This window comes from Misgurnus anguillicaudatus, chromosome 17 (assembly GCF_027580225.2).
Source record: "Misgurnus anguillicaudatus chromosome 17, ASM2758022v2, whole genome shotgun sequence".
Taxonomy (NCBI): Eukaryota; Metazoa; Chordata; class Actinopteri; order Cypriniformes; family Cobitidae; genus Misgurnus; species Misgurnus anguillicaudatus.
Window position 1 is genome coordinate 12,548,162 of NC_073353.2, and position 6,000 is coordinate 12,554,161.

The following is a 6,000-nucleotide window of genomic DNA, read 5'->3' on the forward strand; positions in this document are numbered from 1 at the left end:
GCACCCACCTTTAATATTCAATTCAATTCTATTTATATAGTGCTTTTACAACTGGTAATTGTTTCAAAGCAGCTTTACATAAATAAAAGCAGGGAAAAACACAGTAGATCAGTGGTGTGTTAACCTTCACGGCAGCCGGAACTGGGTCTGTCTGTCTCATTGTCCTCGGGATCGGGACAGAGAGAGAAAGACAAAATCCTATTAGCGTAGGGGCCGTTCGCATATAATACAAGTGTCTAGGGCTGAAACGATTCATCAAGTTATTCGATTTACTCGATTAAAAAAATTCCTCGAGGCAAAAATTCTGCCTCGAAGCCTCGTTAAATTCCTTTGACGCGCACTACACGCGCCGAGATCTGATTCACACGGACCGTTGTTCAATGTTCAGGTAGCACATCATAGCGCGTGGTACATTTTGAATTTAGTTGGCGCGATGGCGGAGCGAATATGTCCATAAACGGCAGAGAGAGAATGTCTAAAGTTTGGGATCATTACATTATCATTACATTCAGCATCTGAACCCGAAAACATCCACCGCTGTTTCACCAAGCGTCCATGAAACAAGGTAACGTAGCTTCCGCTGATTTTAATCCCATACTGTATTTGTAGCGATGTCGTTATGCGGTTTGACTAGATATGATGTTTAGCTTTGATGTTTTTAAGTAGTAAATGTATTCACGTTCAATTGCAGGAGAGTATAACCCCTTCACACACACGCATGCACTTTACAGGTGTGTGTACCAAAAAACGGCACCACAGTGCAATCATATATGGGCAATTTGTAATCTGACATATTTTGTTCAATAATAATAATCTCTGTCTTATTGGAGTTTAGCATCAGGAAGTTATTTTCTCTCACGCGAGTCAGACCGATCGCGCAATGCATCACATATGCTTAAACTTTTATGTAGCCACGCAACAATAATTTCAGCTGCATGCATTCACTGTATACAGCGGGACGTGATGTTGTGATTTTTCAAACGGATTCTTAACCTAAAATGCACCGCAATGCAAGTGATGCAAACCAAATGCAGCGTTTTGAAAAGGAATGTATGTATTTCTTTCATACCAAAATGCAATGAAGCAACTGAACGTCTGACTGGGGTGTCACTCTTCCTCACGCACAGCACGCGTGCACACACAAACACAGGTGCACGTGCGTGCACACACACACACACACACACACACACAGGTTGTTACCATAGCAAATAGGCTCACCCCAGAAATGATATATTATATGTTAGTAGCTTAATGGTAAATGCTGCAGGTGTAGAAATGTACATAAACCAGATATTTACTTTGATGTCAGGGCTAGATTACAGCATAATGAAACCTGTTGTGCATATTAATAAATTAAAGTGTTTAATTGTTGGCACTGGCACTTATAAACACTAAATGGGTAAAAATTGAAATAAATAGGCTTATTTTTTGGAGCCAAATACCTCTGGTTTTTTAGAAATAAAAGCCAAATGCTCGAACATTTTACAACCACGTCATTTTCGTTATGCATTATTTTTTTGGTTGTTTAAAAACACACACAACATTTTTATCCGATTACTCGATTAATCGATCGATTCAGTGCTAGATTAATCGATTACAAAAAGATTCGATAGCTGCAGCCCTACAAGTGTCACACAGACAGTGTTGTGGTTTAATATCTGCTCGGTTCCAGACAGGCTAGCTATTGCGGCATTAGTATATTACCCAGACGAGTTATATGAATGCTTTGTTAAAGAGAAAAGTCTTAAGTTTAGACTTAAAGTGATCGACTGTGTCTGATTCTCGGACATCAGTTGGCAAATCATTCCAGAGCTTATTATTGCCAACAAGTAAATAAATCTAGTTATAATTAAAAATGTGCATGAGATATTAAACTTTTTACTTGATAAATTATACACAAAGACATTCTCTGAATCCTTTTTGATAGGGTACTTCCTAACAGGATTGACCCACACTGTGAAATATTGCTACTGTGTTTCCCGTGGTCACTAACAAACCAGTCAGCAGCTCACTGTAGAGGCGTAAGAGGCTGAAACAGAGCTGTACATTTGGAAATATACCAAGATCCAAACAGGAAACAGAGTAAGTTGAGCTACTTAAACTCAACCGCACCAGAATAGAAATGAGCCAAAAGCAGGGGCCTGTTTAAGTTTCTGTGAATGTATATTTGTGTGTGTGTGTGTGTGAAATTAATTGTAACAAATGGCCAAACTCCTGAAGCATTCTCCAGATTTCCAACATTATTTTGGGATCAACTCCTACAAGTCTTATCTTTAGCTACAGAGAACAAATTCAGAGCAGTTAAGCTCTCCTTCAGCAGCATTAGGATCAACTAACTGTCAGGAGTCTCATTTCTCTCTTTTGGAAACAAGCATTATATGTAAAGTCATCCATCATTTACTCCTCTGTGCTGTCTGAACATTACAGCGAGGAAGAGAAAAAGCCAGAAACCCTATCTGAGCCGTTCAGCCTATTCAGAGTATAATGCAATTGACATCGCTTTTAACTTGCTATAAATCAATTATGCAATTAAATTATTTACATAAAGTTAAATTTATTCAATTAGCAGACACATTTAATCAAATAACACCCAAAAATATTTCAAACAACACAGGCCATCAATTGTGAGTTAAAGTCGGTCCCTGCAAACCAGCAACACATAGCAAGCAGCCACTGGTTATGAATTAATGAAGGATACCAGTCTTTCTTCCCATAAGGCAAATATTTCTCCAAAGGCAATTTCTGAGAGGAGATAATCAAATTAAATTGTCACAAAGTCGCGAAATGCCCCCGATGCACAGCAAATAAAAGCAGGGAAGAAAATACGAGAGAGACAGATGATTGGTTCTCTCCCTTGGGAAAGATGCTGATTGGATCATAGTGAGATGTTCCCTCCCTCTCAAACATGCACACACTCACGCAAACAATCAAACAAACACATATAAAGTCCACAAACTATACAAGGATGTGGAAAGAAAGAGAGAGTGTGTGAAAGCAAAAATGGAGGTGTCATTAGCTGCCCACTAAATCAGGTTAATGTTGTGGATTTGTTCCAGCACCCCGGTAGCTTCTACCTGAGCGCATGTCTGAAAGTTAAATTCTCAAAGACACCATCTGAACACCTCATTACTCACTTATATTGCCTTTCCACCACCTACACCCCATTACTCCTGACCCACTTTTATATACTGAGATTGCTGTTTTTGATCAAATATTCCTGCGTGTGAACGCTAAATATTACATTTCAGACACGCTGTACATTTTTCCCACTCTTCTAAGTGGTTTCTATAGTCCAGAGAGAGCTCAATGTTTAAAACAGCTGCTTAAATGCATAAACAAAACATGATGGCTGTCATCAGTGGTTAATAAGTAAGGGATAATGTATAGACAGGCGGTTGTTATCGATGAAATTCTTGTATTACACTGAAGGGGCTTATTTCGCCACATTATCCCATTTTTATTGGCATTATTATTATATAGACAACATTATTATTGTCACGAACACACTATTTGGTTTAATTATTTGTAAATATAATGTTATAAACGTTATTAAATACATATTTATATTTTCATTTTTGTGTAATATTAAGCTGTACCTGCCAAAATTATTTGCAGCATCCGGGTTACCATGTGCTGAAAATGTCGCCACTGGCCAATTAAAATCAAGCATTCCAACGAGCTGTGTAATAATCACGGATATTAATTTAAATGTTTTATCAGCTTCAAGCCAGAGAAAGCAAAAATGTTGTTCATCAACACAGTTTCAGCAGTAAAAAATAACACAGTATTTAAATCATTATGAATGTTGTTTCCCAAAATTTGTACTGTAGCTGACATACAAGTTTCCAGCACAGAAACATTTGTAAAGTCATATTTTGTAATCACCGTTTCATACATAAAATCATCCTATATAATTGTACAGGACATTTTGTGAAAATATAACGTTGATATCTTTAAAGGATTAGTCAATTTTCTTAATAAAAAAATCCAGATAATTTACTCACCACCATGTCATCCAAAATGTTGATGTCTTTCTTTGTTCAATCGAGAAGAAATTATGTTTTTTGAGGAAAACATTCCAGGATTTTTCTCATTTTAATGGACTTTAATGGACCCCAACACTTAACAGTTTTAATGCAGTTTAACATTGCAGTTTCAAAGGACTCTAAACGATCTCAAATAAGGCATAAGGGTCTTATCTAGCAAAACGATTGTCATTTGTGGCAAAAAAATATGCACTTTTAAACAACAACTTCTCTTCTTCCTCCGGCTGTGTGACACGCCAGCACAACCTCACGTAATTGCGTAATGTCGTGGAAGGGTCACGTGTTACATATTTGAAACGTACATTTGCGAACCATTTTAAACAATAAACTGACACAAAGACATTAATTATTATCATTCCACATACAACAACGTCGGAACGGTCCTCTTTCTCCACACATACATCATCCGTGACCTCTTGATGTGATGGCGTATTACGTGAGGTCACGCTGGCGCGTCACACGACCGGAGGAAGACGAAAAGTTGTGGTTTAAAAGAGCATATATTTTATTTTTCTTGCCAAAAATGACAATCGTTTTGCTAGATAAGAGCCTTATGCTTGTTTGAGATAATTTAGAGTCCGTTGAAACTGCGATTTTGGGGTCCATTTAAGTCCATTAAAATGAGAAAAATCCTTTCTTAAAAAACATAATTTCTTCTCGACTGAACAAAGAAAGGCATCAACATTTTGGATGACAAGATGGTGAGTAAATTATCTGGATTTTTTTTTTTAAGAGAATGGACTAATCCTTTAATATTAACTGAGTATATGTTCATGTCAAAGATTGAAATCAATGTGAAATCAGTGATTGAAATAAAATTCTGATGCTCCTAATCTCATCATTAGAATATGAGACTTTAGCTTGTATTGCACAGACAGGGTCACATATTAAAATGCATGTCTTTAATCAGACAGTAATACAATGGTAAGTTGAAAGGCAACATTCACTGGACAATACTACATGAATAGCCATTAAAATGAAAATACAAAATGAAATGTTAAAATGTTAAAAATCTTTCACACTAAAGAAAATAAGAAACAACTTTTTGGCCACTAGCACTGCCCATTCAGGGACCTCAGTACTCTTTCTAGGATCCCTTCGGACACTAACACATCTGAAGGGGTGTCCTGAAGACCCCTCAGAGAAGACAAACACAGAAATGCACAATGAAATGAAAGCAGAGCTCAGGACTTAGACACAGACCCTCCCAACTATACAGGTGGAAAGTCCTATTGTCATTTTTACAATCAATATTATGAAAAAATGTCATATAGTGATACTATACTCGAAAGTTTACCGTTTAAATGACCTAATCAGATAACAACTATTTTTTCCTAAACTTTTTTTTTTAAAATCTATAATCCAAAATATAAGCTTTCCCAATATTCAATGTTTTGTTGTGTGTATGTTACCATTTAGGCTAAGTACAGCACTTTGTTCAGTTCAGAAATAAGTTCAAAACACACACACACACACACACACGCACACACACTTACCTCGTTGTGATCTGATCCAGCACTTAATATAACACTTCTGTATTGGCAATTTGTATAATCCAGAAATCTTCTACATCGCTTCTCAACAGATCTCACTGTAACTCCCTTAAGTTTGTATTTCTCTAACACGGTCCTTTACTTCATGCAATCTTCCACAATTAACCCATCCATCTGCCCGAACCGTTTCACAGCACTCGAGAGACAGAGAAAAGGGAGGAGCCACGGCGATGAATGAAAAGGAGGGTGTCTATTTGGGAGAACCGTTCTTTTTGAATGCAGACTCAATGGCATGAGGGCATTTGAAATAACCGAGTCGTGTAGACTAAAAATGAGCAGAGAGAGAGAGAGAGAGAAAGAGAGAGAGAGAGAGAGAGAGAGAGAGAGAGAGAGAGAGACTTACAATCTCTGCTTACATCTGCTAAGCAGCGAGCGAGCAGCTGCCCTCAAACTGTGACACA

At 37.4% G+C, this 6,000-nt stretch overlaps 1 protein-coding gene across 1 annotated transcript in view; it reads right to left on the bottom strand.

Moving 5' to 3' along the window:
- myo16 (myosin XVI) overlaps positions 1–5,740 on the bottom strand; it is a 269,807-nt gene extending 264,067 nt beyond the window's left edge. Inside the window, exon 1 of the mRNA XM_055214652.2 lies at positions 5,543–5,740. The gene's annotated coding sequence lies outside the window, so the exon portion shown is untranslated. The remainder of the gene's footprint in view (positions 1–5,542) is intronic.
- Between the last annotated feature and the right edge of the window lie 260 nt (positions 5,741–6,000).